At 45.7% G+C, this 13,906-nt stretch overlaps 1 protein-coding gene across 2 annotated transcripts in view; it reads left to right on the top strand.

Annotated features, from left to right (window-relative positions):
* The window catches only part of LOC141105568 (RRP12-like protein), a 305,552-nt gene continuing 291,646 nt past the window's right edge, over nucleotides 1-13,906 (top strand). The window contains exon 1 of one of the 2 annotated variants that reach the window (XM_073595466.1): nucleotides 1-640. The gene's annotated coding sequence lies outside the window, so the exon portion shown is untranslated. The remainder of the gene's footprint in view (nucleotides 641-13,906) is intronic. The other variant, XM_073595463.1, reaches the window with a different exon arrangement.

The following is a 13,906-nucleotide window of genomic DNA, read 5'->3' on the forward strand; positions in this document are numbered from 1 at the left end:
CAACAAGAGGCCGCTGTGAGTGGAGATCCCGATGGCTTTGGGGGAGGAGGACTGACCAATCAGGAGCGGAGGGGGAGGAGCTGCAGGTCCCAGCATTACCGCACAACAACACAGCCCCGGGCATAGGAGGAGGAATCCCCGGATGTGGACGGGGCCGCCCGAGGAGACAGCGGGTCCCGGTAGTTGTGCTGATGGGGAAGTCGGGGAAGCTGCGCTCCGGTGTGGCCGGGAAGGTGAAGCGCCGGAAGAAAGGGCAACAGCAGCGACCGCAACCCGGAGGAGAGGAGACACCGGGATGCCGCCCGGAGCGGTGTTGCCAACCGCCAGTAAATTTACGGGCAGCCCGGTGTCCGTGAAAGCCCGTAGTAAGGGAAAAGTGGCACTAAAAATGGCGGCGATCGGCTCGTGTCAGAACTGCGCATGCGCGATTCCGGAAATCCCCGAGAAGATCCGATCTTTAGCCGCCGCCGAGTCTCCTGCACGCACAGCCTCTGCCCAGCGAGCCAGTGACAGCCCCCGCCCACCCGCCGCCACAGCCAATTATCGCGCCCACACCTCTGCCAGCCCTATGGAGCCGCCTCACGTGACGTCTACACTACACTACACTCCCTGCAGTGCCATAAGGAAAGCTGCAATCAAGGTACATAGAGAACTTTCTGACTTGTTTTTTTTTGCATTGTTTGCTTGGATTTTATTAGTAGCTCACCATATGGTTTTGCTTCTTGCTGGACACCGAATGACATCCACCACCCTTATAATAGTGAGATTTATTACAGAATCAGGAATATATCTGTTCACAGCCTAAGCAACTGTCTATTGTTCAGAAACTTTTTTTTTTTTTTTGAACTACAACCATTTATACTTCATAAAAAAAAAAATAAATAAAAAAAAAACATCATGGAGGGTCCACAGAAAATGGCTCAGGGCGCTAAAACCCATCGGTGCCGGACGCACATAAGAGCGATATTTTCTTGTGACGGAACCCAGAATTTACCTTCACATCCTAATGCAAAGTTTATTAAATCGCAGCCAATTGTCTAGTTCTCTCCTTTTTTGCTTCTGCATTTTGCTTTTTTTTTTTTGTGCATTATTCTGTGTTTTTTTTTCATCCAGATCAAAATCAAATATAGTAGAGGTTGCTATAGGGTGGGGGGGGGGGGGCTTGTTTTCTGTTCCCCAACCCACAGTAGCATAGCACACAGGTTTAACTGGACCCCATAGAAAATAATGGCAATCCTCTCTGACGCGTTAAATCGCACACAGGTGTGAACAGGGCCCATTCACACTGGACACAAAATAAAATGATCTATTTTTAGCATGCAGGCTTAGTGCTAAGCACTAGGGGTGCAACGGATCAAAAACTCCAGGGATCGGATCATTTTCGAATCAGCAAAAAAAAAAAAAAAAAAAAAAAAGACAAATCTTGTTACACCCACCGGAGTTTTAGATTTAAAAGCGATTTTCTACACAAAAACGGAGCTTATATGCATAAATACAGTATTTGTAGATCGGACGGACTGTTTAGATGTTTAATTTTAAGCGGTTCCCGACCGGCGCACGCCGATGTACGTCGGCAGAATGGCACGGCTGGGCAAATGGGCGTACCCCGTACGTCCATTCGAATTCCCCGCCGTGCCATTGCGTGCGCGCGCCGGCCCGGGAGCTCCGTGAGTCGGGTTTGCGGGTCCCGTGGACTCGATCGCCGCGGGGATACCCGCGATCGCCTCATGGAGCGGATGAACGGGGAGTTGCCGTTGTAAACAGCATCTCCCCGTTCTGCCTAGTGACAAGTGTCGCTCGATCTCTGCTCCCTGTCATCGGAGCAGAGATCAGTGACGTCACACATACAGCCCCTCCCCCCTACAGTTAGTAATCACTCCCCTAGGACACACTTAACCCCTCCCCACCCCTAGTGGTTAACCCCTTCACTGCCAGTGCCATTTACACAGTAATCAGTGCATTTTTTAATTGCACTGATCGCTGAATAAATGACAATGGTCCCAAAAATGTGTCAAAAATGTCCGACATGTCCGCCATAACGTCGCAGTCACAATAAAAATTGCTGATCGCCGCCAATTAATAAAAATGCCATAAAACTATCCCCTATTTAGTAAATGCTATAACGTTTGCGCAAACCAATTATTAAACGCTTATTGCGATTTTTTTTTTTTTTTTTTTTTTTTTTTTACCAAAAATATGTAGAAGAATACGATCGGCCTAAACTGAGGAAAAAAATGTTTTTTTTATATATTTTTGGGGGATATTTATTATAGCAAAAAGTAAAAAAATAATGCGTTTTTTTTCAAAATTGTCTCTCTTATTTTGTTTATAGCGCAAAAAATAAAAATCGCAGAGGTGATCAAATACCACCTAAAGAAAGCTCTATTTGTGGGAAAAAAAAGGACGTCAATTTTGTTTGGGAGCCACGTCGCACGACCGCGCAATTGTCAGTTAAAGCGACGCAGTGCCGAATCGCAAAAAACGCTCTGGTCAGGAAGGGGGTAAAATCTTCCGGGGCTGAAGTGGTTAAAAGCAGCAGCAGCAAACCTGCTGACCTTACATGGTTGCTAATGTGACAGAACACCTCTGATTTTCACATTTAATGTTAAATGTCAAATGGAGAAATGTTTTTTTACTTTTGTTTAACCCTAAACACATTGCTAATAGCACTAGGTATATGTTTATAGTTGAAATTTTGATATTTGCACTGTTTGGCTATGAAAACTGTAGTTTTAGGTACTTTTTTTTGCAGTGCCAGTAAAAAAATGTGGTTCTGTCAGTAAATTTCATTGTTTTTGGCAGTAAAAAAAAAAAAAAAAAAAAAAAATTGTGCCGTTTGTAAATTTTGACATCCTGCCAGTAAATTTCACTTCGGGAGGTTGGCAACACTGGCACGGAGCCTATTCTTCAGCCGGAGCTCCGGTGAGGGGGAGGGGAAAGACTATCACTATTTTTAGCATTATTTAAAATAACAATTACAATGATAATATTGTTCCCCCCCCCTTTTTTTTAATTATAATTAATAAGTAATTTTTATTTATTTTTTTGCTACAATTATTATAAATCCTCATTCTATTATTATTTTTAAAATGAGGATTAGTCATTTAATATTATTTTTAAAAAAAAAAAAATATATATATATATATATATATATACCGTATTTATCGGCGTATAACACGCACCCCAATTTAGGAGGGAATTTTAAGGGGAAAAAAAAACTTTTAGGAGGGAAGTTGAAGGGAAAAAAACTTACATTTAAATGCCGATCATTGCAGCCTTCTCAGTGCAGCCTTGTCAGTGCAGCCATGTCAGTGCAGCCTTCCCAGTGCAGCCATGTCCCAGTGCAGCCATGTCCCAGTGCAGCCATGTCCCAGTGCAGCCATGTCCCAGTGCAGCCATGTCCCAGTGCAGCCATGTCCCAGTGCAGCCATGTCCCAGTGCAGCCATGTCCCAGTGCAGCCATGTCCCAGTGCAGCCATGTCCCAGTGCAGCCATGTCAGTGCAGCCATGTCAGTGCAGCCATGTCAGTGCAGCTTTCCCCAGTGCAGCCTTGTCCCCAGTGCAGGCTTCGATCCCCTGTCCCTGCTTTGTGGGCTTCAAAATCGCCGACCGCGATTTGAAAATGGCGCCGCCGGCGCCGAAATACACAGAGCCGGTCCTCGGCTCTTTCCGGCGGCTCTCGTTCACTTTCGGTTCCACTCGTAGTCCCGAGCGGAGCTATCCGAGTAGGTTCGGATAGCTCCGCTTGGGACTACGAGTGGAGCCGAAAGTAAACGAGAGCCGAGGACCGGCTCTGTGTATTTCGGCGCCATTTTCAAATCGCGGTCGGCGATTTTGACACTTTGACAGCTCGGGATCGCAGGGGATCGGCGTATAACACGCACCTGCGACTTTCCCCTGATTTTAAGGGGAAAAAAGTGCGTGTTATACGCCGATAAATACGGTGTGTATATATATATATATATATATATATATATATATATATATATATATATATATATATATATATATATATATATATATATATATATACCATATTTATCGGCGTATAACAAACTTACATTTACAAACTTACATTTAAATGCCCATCATTGCAGCCTTCCCCAGTGCAGCCTTCCCCAATGCAGCCATGCATCCTGTGATCCCTGCCATCCTGTCTTTCAAACTCCGGTCCTCAGCTCTTCTCGGCGGCTCTCGTTTACTTTCGGCTCCACTCGTAGTCCCGAGCGGAGCTATCCGAACCTAGCCGAGTACACTCGGCTAGGTTCGGGCGGCGCTTGAGTGAAGACGAAAGTGGCCGAGAAGAGCCGAGGAGCGGCACTGTGTATTTCGGCGCCGGCGGCGCCATTTTCAAATCGCGGTCGGCGATTTTCAAAATCTGACAGCTCCGGATCGCAGGGGATCGGCGTATAACACGCACCCGCGATTTTCCCCTGATTTTAAGGGGAAAAAAGTGCCGATAAATACTATAATACTATGTGTGTGTGTGTGTGTGTGTGTGTGTGTGTGTGTGTGTGTGTGTATATATATATATATATATATATATATATATATATATATATAATAATATTAAATGAATAATTAAAAAAAAATGAATAATAATTATTATTCATTTTTTTTTAAATAATATTAAATGAATAACACTCATTTTAAGAATATAATAAGGATTTATAATAATTGTAGCAGAAAAAAAAAATGACATAGTGATATGAGAATTTTTTTTTTTTTTTTATATATATGTGTGTTATTTTTATTAGGTAATCATAAAGTGTCAAATAAAAAATCCTGATGACCCCCTTCAGAGTAGTTCAGTGTTACTATAGTTGTGTATATATATAAAAAAAAAAAAAAAATGACTTGTATATTTTTTATTTTATTTTTTTCACATAGTGTCGCCAGTCGGTGTCTCTGATCACTGCCATACGAGTTCTATGACAATGCGGTACTGCACTGGTGACAGTATATAATAAATCATTTAAAAAAAAAAAAGAATTTTTTTTTTTTTAAATGAAGCACATCAATACCGGACACTTACACCCCCTTCCTGCCCATTTTCAGCGCTGTCGCTGTTTAAATGACAATTACGCGGTTGTGCTAAGCTGTACCCAAAACAGAATTTTTATCATTTTGTTCCCACAAATAGAGATTTCTTTTGGTGGTATTTGATCACCTCTGGGGATTTTTATTTGTTGCTAAAGACCGTTCATTTTGTAAAAAAAAAAAAAAAAAAAAGTTTTTCTTTGGTTTCTGTTATAAAATTTGGTAAATAGGTTTTTTTTCCTTCACTGATGGGCACTGATAAGGTGGCACCGATGGGCACTCATGGGTAGCACTGAAAAGCTGCACTGATGGGCCCTCATGGATGGCACTGATAAGGCGGCACTGATGGGCACTGATGGGCATTGATAGGCGGCACTCATGGATGGCACTGGCAGGCATTGGGGAAGGGCATTGATTGGTAGCTGCCTGGGCACTTATTGGCATTTCCCTGGTGGTCTAGGGTGGCATACCTGGTGGAATCCTGGTGGTCCTGGGTGGGCATCCAAGGGGGGGCTGTGCTGATAACCAATCAGCACAGATGCCCCCCCCCTTCAGGAGAGCCGCCGATCGGCTCCCCTCTACTCTGTCAGACGTGAGTGAGGAAAAGCCGGTCAATGTCTCTTCCTGTTTAAAACGTGATCACCTGTGATTGGACACGGCTGATCACGCGGTAAAGATCGGTGTAGCAGTATGTCAGACTGACACACAACACCACCGATCGCCGGGAGAGCGGTCATTCTGAGAAGCCGTAATAAGACGTCCACCCAGGACGAGAGCCGCGCCGCCATGTGACGGCCGGCGGGCAGGAAGTGGTTAAGAAACCCCAAAAAAAACCCAGCAATGCCTCTTTCTAAATACCTTGGACTGTCTATTCTCTAAAACGGGGTCTTTTGGGGGGTATTTGTACTTTCCTGACGTTTTTGAGTCTCAACAAAAGAGATCAACTTAAGTACATCAGGACCGATCGAACTCTTAAGGCGTCAGAATACCAAGACAAATTCATGGTCCCAACTTTGTGATGGGCAGTCATCTTGGAACAGGAAGGGGCCGTCCCCAAACTGTTCCCACAAAGTTGGGAGCATGAAATTGTCCAAAATGTCTTGGTATGGTGACTCCTTAAGGGTTCCCTTCACTGGAACTAAGGGGCCAAACCGAACCCTTGAAAAACAACCCCCACACCATAATCCCCCCCCCCCCCCCCCACCAAATGATTTGGACCAGTGCATGATGCAAGGTCCATAAAGACATGGATGAGCGAGTTTGGGGTGGAGGAACTTGACTGGCCTGCACAGAGTCCTGACCTCAACATGATAGAACACCTTTGGGATGAATTAGAGCAGAGACTGCGAGCCAGGCCTTCTCGTCCAACATCAGTGCCTGACCTCACAAATGCTCTTCTGGAAGAATGGTCAAACATTACCATAGACACACTCCTAAACCATGTGGACAGCCTTCCCAGAAGAGGTGAAGCTGTTATAGCTCCAAAGGGCGGGGCCAACTCAATATTGAACCCTATGGACTAAGACTGGGATGTCATTAAAGTTCATGTGCGTGTAAAGGCAGGCGTCCCAATACTTTTGGTAATATAGTGTGTGTATATATTATATTTCTTTGTTATATTTGCGGTCAGCAAGTGACTTCAAAAGTCCTTCCATTCTGGTGAAAACATCTCCAGGTTTGTGACACCTGTGCTCCACCATACATGACACCTGTGCCCTCACCTGTCATTGGTTGATGTTCATTTTTCTGCTCTCCAGGGAAGAGTGATCTGATGGGAGACGCTGTAAAGCTGCACAATGACCTGCAGGCGGGTTCCCTGTCCATACAGAAGAGGCCGGAGGAGGAGGAGGAGGAGGAAGAAATGGCCATCACAGAAAGATCCGGGGCCACCTTCCTCAGCGGCCTCTCCGATTGCACCAACCTCACCTTCAGCAAAGTCCAGAGATTCTGGGAGTCCAACTCAGCCGCTCACAAGGAGGTGGGTGATGACTCGGGTTGTAGACCTTTTGAAGAACTTTGCGTTTACATTGTTTACATTGGTGACCACTCCATGACCCCCCCATGACCTGACCCCCCCCTGACCTGAGCGCCATGACCCCCCCTGACCTGAGCGCCATGACCCCCCCTGACCATGGCGCTCAGGTCAGGGGGAGTCATGGTGCTCAGGTCAGGGGGGGTCATGGCGCTCAGGTCAGGGGGGGGTCAGGTCATCGGGGGGTCATGGCGGTCTGGTCAAGGGGGGGGTTATGGCGGTCAGTTCAGGGGGGACAGTCATGCTTAGGTCAAGGGGGGGTCATGGCGGACAGGTCAAGCGGGGGGGTCATAGTGGTCAGGTCCAGCCGGCGGGGGGGTGGATCATGGCGGTCAGGTCCAGTACGGGGGGTCGGGTCCAGGCAGAGGTCATGGCAGTCAGCAGGCCATAGAGTGGTCAGTGTAATTTCAACACACAGGAACAACACTCAAATATTTGCCCTAAACATAATATATTCAATATTAAATACAATAATATTTGTACTGTAATAAAATAATAAATCCCAAGTCATGTATGTGTTCAAAACATGACAATCCTCTTTTATTAATACAATCCTTAAGCCCGGGTTCACACCATAATTCGCTACGGACCGCACAGGAGCGCTGTGCGTCCCTGTTCACCGTTTCAGGGACGAATCAGGGCCGATTCTATGCCTGAATTGGGCCCTGAAATGCAGCCAAAGACGCACAGCGTTTTTGTGCAGTGCGCACCGCAGCCGCCCCGGAGATATGTGAACCGGCTCCATAGGGAGCCAGTCACATTCTCCTGCTATGCGAATTAGATGTGCGGAAACGCACATCTAATTCGCATAGGTGTGAACCCGGGCTAAAGAGGAGTTCCACCCAAAAGTTGAACTTCCGTTTTAAGCACTCCCTTACATGCCACCTTTTGGCATGTAATTTATTTTGGGGGGGGGGGGGTAACTAGTTTTGAGACTAGGGACTTCCTGTCCCACTTCTTACTTCCCACTACTGTCCGCCTAGGCGGCCCCTCCCTCTCTACAATTTTCTGGGACATGTTACAGGTCCCAGAAGATTGCCTATCCACTCGGAGAGCGCAGCACGACTCGCGCATGCACAGTGCACGCCCGGCCGTGAAGCCACAAGCTTTTCAATGGATGTGCCGCGGAGGGGAGGGGAATCGAGGCTCTGTGCGGTCACATCTCTGGACCGTGGGACAGGTGAGTGTCTGTTTATTTAAAGTCAGCAGCTACACTTTTTGTAGCTGTTGACTTTTAATAAACGAAAAAAAATCCTGGACCTCCACTTTAAGGCCATAATTAAATCTTGGGCGGCCTCCTTGAATGTAGCATGCCCTAGTTATATGGGCAAGTCGCCTTCTTCCCCCCTTTTTTGGATGAACCCTGAACTTCCTCACTTCCATTCCTTGCCGGATATCCATAATTTGGATGGGTAAAGGTATCAAGACCTTGAGGGGGGTATTACCAGGGGGAGGGGAATTGTTGACCAAATGAAAGCTGGACATGACTTGCCCAACTCTTACTTATTCCGCTTTTTTTCAATTGAGACATGCTTCTTGAATCCAAGTTCATGACATTGGGATAGAGACTCTACCTACCGCCCTTGAAGATCTTCTATTGACCGAAGACCTTGCCAAGCCTTTATCAGTGACATATAAGGATCTATTTTAAAAAAACACACCGCCTGCAGTGACTAAATGCAGGGAGGGGGTGGGTGCCGGAGGTACCAGATATCCAGGGGGGAGGGGACTGGGATGAGCTTTGGGAACAACCCTTCAAACATTTAGTGTCAGCGAGGGATCGATCAATTCAAATTCCTTCATAGGAGTTGTTATACCCCAGCTAGACTGGCCAAGATCTATCCCAGTTCTTCAGATGAATCCTGGCTTTGCTCCACTTCCCAGGCCAACACATAGTTTGGAAGTGTCGCCAGATTCAGACTTTTTAGGACTGAAGTCGCTCCCTTTATATCGGACTTCCTGACAATCCCCCATACCTTTGTCTGCCAAAGTTCTAGGCCTTGTGGAGGAGGTGGTTCCCTCTCAGGGCCCTTAGAACCCTACTAAATACCCTACTATTTTATGGCGGGAGAGCCAGACTTTTACACTGGGAAACAGTCAAATGCCCCTTCGGCATCCATCTGGAAAGGTCTTAGTGGAGGGGTGGGCAATCTTTCAGAGGTTGAGATCTACCTGGACAACATGGAGGAAATCAAAGATCCCCAGAGGAATGGGAGGGGGTCGCCCTTTAAAAAAAAAAAAAAAAATACACAGAATAGTGTCCTGTCCCCCCCCCCCCCCCCCCCCCCCCCACTCCCACTGGTGTCCTCCACCCCTTTACATCATCCCCCCCCCCCATACAATAGTGTCGTCTGCCTCCCCATAGCAGTGTCCTGCCCCCCTTCACATACACCCCCCCCCCCCACAATAGTGTCCTCTGCCCTCCCCTCTACACTGCAGTAAGGTCCTCTGCCCCTCCTACTTTTGCAGTGTCCTGTGCCCTCTTCACACCCCCCCACTGTAGTGTCCTGTGTCCCCCCCCCTTGCAATGTCCCCTGCACCCACGCCTCCCCCCTACTGTAGTGTCCTCTGTGCCCCCCCATGCAGTTTCCTCTGTCCCTTTTGCTCCCCTCCCTGTAGCAGTGTCCTGCCCACCTCCACACTGCCGTGCGGTCCTCTGCCCCTCCTACTTTTGCAGTGTCCTGTGCCCCCCCCCCCAAGCAGTGTCCTCTGCCCTCTTCACACACCCCCACTGTAGTGTCCTGTGCCCCCCCCCATGCAGTTTCCTCTGTTCCTTTACCCCCCCTCCCTGTAGCAGTGTCCTGCCCCCCTCCACACTGCAGTAAGGTCCTCTGCCCCTCCTACTTTTGCAGTGTCCTGTGCCTCCCCAAAGCAGTGTCCTCTGCCCCCTTCACACACCCCCACTGTTGTGTCCTCTGCCCCCCCCCCATGCAAAGTCCCCTGCACACGCCCCCCCCCATGCAGTTTCCTCTTTTTTCCTTTACCCCCCCTCCCCATAGCAGTGTCCTGCCCCCCTCCATGCTCCTGTAAGGTCCTCTGCCCCTCCTACTTTTGCGGTGTCCTGTGCCCTCTTTACACCCCCCATTATAGTGTCCTCTGCGCCTCTCCCCCCCCCCCACTGTAATGTTCCCTGCCCTCCCTGTGCGATGTCCTCTGTCCCCTTCACACCAGTATTGAGAAGTCACAGTACTGGATAGAGGGCGGGGGGGGGGGGGCGGGATCTGACAGTTAACTTTTTACATTAGCAAGCTGGTGATTGGTTGCTAGGCTCCTGCCCCCGCCCTCCATCCAGTACTGTGACTTCTCCCGATCTTTACATTACAGTGAAGAGGAGAGCGGTGTCTGGGGGAAAGGTCTTTGTGTTGTGGGTGGGGCTGTGTTCCCGATCGACATCCCGGCTTCCCGCGGTCGATGGGTTGATCGCCATGGAAGGCTTGCCAACCCCCACCCCCCCCCCGGTCTAATTAATTCTTGATAATTGATGCCATTTTACAGAGCAACCTATATTTCCAGGGGTTGTGTTAAAAAAAATTTTTTGATAAGGTTTGGCGGACCTGGATCGACCCAACCCCCACTGTGGGGTAGGGAGTTTATTTTTGTTGTTTTAAAACAAGGGGGGGTCTCAAACTGGCGGCCCCCCAACCAGAAGTGTATTTAGGTTTTGTGCTGCCCTAGGCCTGACCTTCCCCCTCACTCATCTCCATACCTAACCGGAGACAGGACACGATCGCCTCCGCCGCTGCCGGCTTTGGTAAGCGTCGGAGGGCACCGGAGAGTGGGGGCGGGCCCTCTCCTGCCGCTGATTAAAAGTGATCTTGCAAGCGAATCCCCCGCAGAGACCACTTTCCTCTGAAAGCGGACCGCCCTCTGAAGAGGATACCGGGGGTTATGGCGGCTAGTTGCTGCCATAATGATATCCCTCTTCAAACAACGGACATATAGCGACGGCGGGCGGTCTGTAAGTGGTTAACCTCCCTGGCGGGATGATTATTTCGGATTTTAGGTGCTGAAAGCGGTACAATTATTTTGCATGGAAATTTGGCGTTTTATATTGTAGGCCTGTAATTCTTAACAATAACACACTTAAATCTGTCCAAACAAGAGTCTAGTAGATATCCCGGGTGTGATAAAGTTTGAAACACAAAAACATAAATTATAACATAATAAATAAAAATAAATAATTAAAAAATAAAATAAAAATAATAATAAAATAAATTTCCCCACGATTCACTATCGCTCAATTCTGCAAGTGTTCTAATTTACTATCGCTGTTTTCTAGCTGGTCTAAAGCCACTTTTGGCTAGGGCTGAAACAACTAATCGATTAATCGATTATGAAATTAATCGATTACTATTTTCATAATCGATTAATCGGCCAGTAACTTAATGGGGTTAAAAATAATAAAATGAGCCCTTTATAGTACAAAAAGAGCAAATAAGCACTACTGTGAATATTACTTTCACAGTTCTACAGTAAAAAAATGAACCCCTTACAGACCCCTTACAGTAGCGATTATTTGCTTTTTTTGTACTATAAAGGGCTCATTTTAGTTTTTTTTTTTTTTTTTTTTTTTTTAACCACTAAACGTCTTAGACCTGGTTCACATCTTTGTGTTTTTTGGTGCTTTTTGCAGAAACACACTACAGCTCATTTAACATGGTTTTCTATGGGACACGTTCACATCTATGCTTTTTTTCAGCCGCTGCGTATTTGGAAAGGGTCAAGGACGTTTTTTTTTTTTTTTTTTTTTTTTTTTTTAACGCAAAATGGTGCTTTTTTGGTTCAATATACTTCAATGGAGAAGCTGCAGAAAAGCGTGTAATGCATTTTTGCAGCAATTTGTATTTTTTAATCTGCCCAACAACAAACTGGCCAAAAACGGTATTTCTCTTCTAATAGTATATACAGTATATCTCCTCTAATAGTGTATATACAGTATATCTCCTCTAATAGTGTATATACAGTATATCTCCTCTAATAGTGTATATACAGTATATCTCCTCTAATAGTGTATATACAGTATATCTCCTCTAATAGTGTATATACAGTATATCTCCTCTAATAGTGTATATACAGTATATCTCCTCTAATAGTGTATATACAGTATATCTCCTCTAATAGTGTATATACAGTATATCTCCTCTAATAGTGTATATTACAGTATATCTCTTCTGTCTGTTATTCTCAGATTAGATTCAATATTTTGCTCCCTAACCATATAGTTGGTTGTTTATATTTACCACTGCATAGAGATATTTAACCACTTCCCGACCGCCGCACGACTATGTACGTCCTAAGTTTGAACGGGGATATCGTTGTTATGGCAGCAGCTAGCTGCCATAACCCCGGTATCCCCGTTTTCGTGCGGCGGCCGGCTTTCAGATAAAAGTGGTCCCTGCGGCGGATTCGCCGCGAGATCACTTTTATCGGTGGCGGGAGAGGGCCCCCCCTCCCGCCGCGATCCGGTGCCCTCCGCCGCTTACCGGAGCCGTCGGTAGCGGCGGAGGCGATCCCGTCCTCTGCCGTGGTGTGTATAGAGACGAGTGAGGCCAAGATGGCACTCACTCGTCTCCATGACACTGCTGGGCGGAAGCGACGTCAAAACGTCACTTCCGTCCACGCCTCTTAAAGGCATATTTTTTCAAATGGCATTTTTCTAAATGACTTTTTTTTTTTTTTTTTTTTTTTATTGCATTTTAGTGTAAATATGAGATCTGAAGTCTTTTTGACCCCCCAGATCTCATATTTAAGAGGTCCTGCCATGCTTTTTTCTATTACAAGGGATGTTTACATTCCTTGTAATAGAAATAAAAGTGACACAATTTTTTTTTTTTTTTTTAAAGTGTAAAAATAAATAAAATATTGTAAAATAAATAATAAAAATAAAAAAATTTTTTTTAAAACCCCCCCTGTCCCGACGAGCTCGCGCGCAGAAGCGAACGCATACGCGAGTAGCGCCCGCATATGAAAACGGTGGTCAAACCACACATGTGAGGTATCGCCGCGACCGGTAGAGCGAGAGCAATAATTCTAGCCCTAGACCTCCTCTGTAGCGCAAAATATGCAACCTGTAGAATTTTTTTAAACGTCGCCTATGGAGATTTTTGAGGGTAAAAGTTTGACGCCATTCCACGAGCGGGCGCAATTTTCAAGCATGACATGTTGGGTATCAATTTACTCGGCGTAACATTATATTTCACAATATAAAAAAAAATTGGGATAACTTTACTGTTCTTTTATTTTTTATTCAAAAAAGTGAATTTTTTCCAAAAAAAGTGCGCTTATAAGACCGCTGCGCAAATACGGTGCAAAAAAAAGTATTGCAATGACCGCCATTGTATTCTCTAGGGTGTTAGAAGAAAAACCATATATAATGTTTGGGGGGTTCTAAGTAATTTTCTAGCAGAAAAACCTGTTTTAAACATGTAAACACCTAAAATCCAAAACGAGGCTGGTCCTTAAGTGGTTAAGAATAAATTGCTTTTTTTTTTTAAACTTTACATATTAACTAAATTATACACCACACTTTTTTGTAAGGTTATTAACCGATTAATCGAAACAATAATCGACCAACTAATCGATTATGAAAATAATCGTTAGTTGCAGCCCTACTTTTGACGTAAAGGGACACTTTTTGGTTGCTATGGACAATCTCCAGTTTCCAGGCAGAAAGAACAGTATATATAATATAAAATTGCATGCAGGGCATAGGACGACAAAGCACTGGGGACAAAAGGCATGTGAAATAATTTCATACAGTACTGTTATCTGTAAGATTACAGTACTGTATGTGTTATGATTTTTACAATTTTTTGAATTTGCCGCCAGGCTCCG

This window comes from Aquarana catesbeiana, linkage group LG08 (genome assembly GCF_042186555.1).
Source record: "Aquarana catesbeiana isolate 2022-GZ linkage group LG08, ASM4218655v1, whole genome shotgun sequence".
In the NCBI taxonomy this organism is placed as follows: Eukaryota; Metazoa; Chordata; class Amphibia; order Anura; family Ranidae; genus Aquarana; species Aquarana catesbeiana.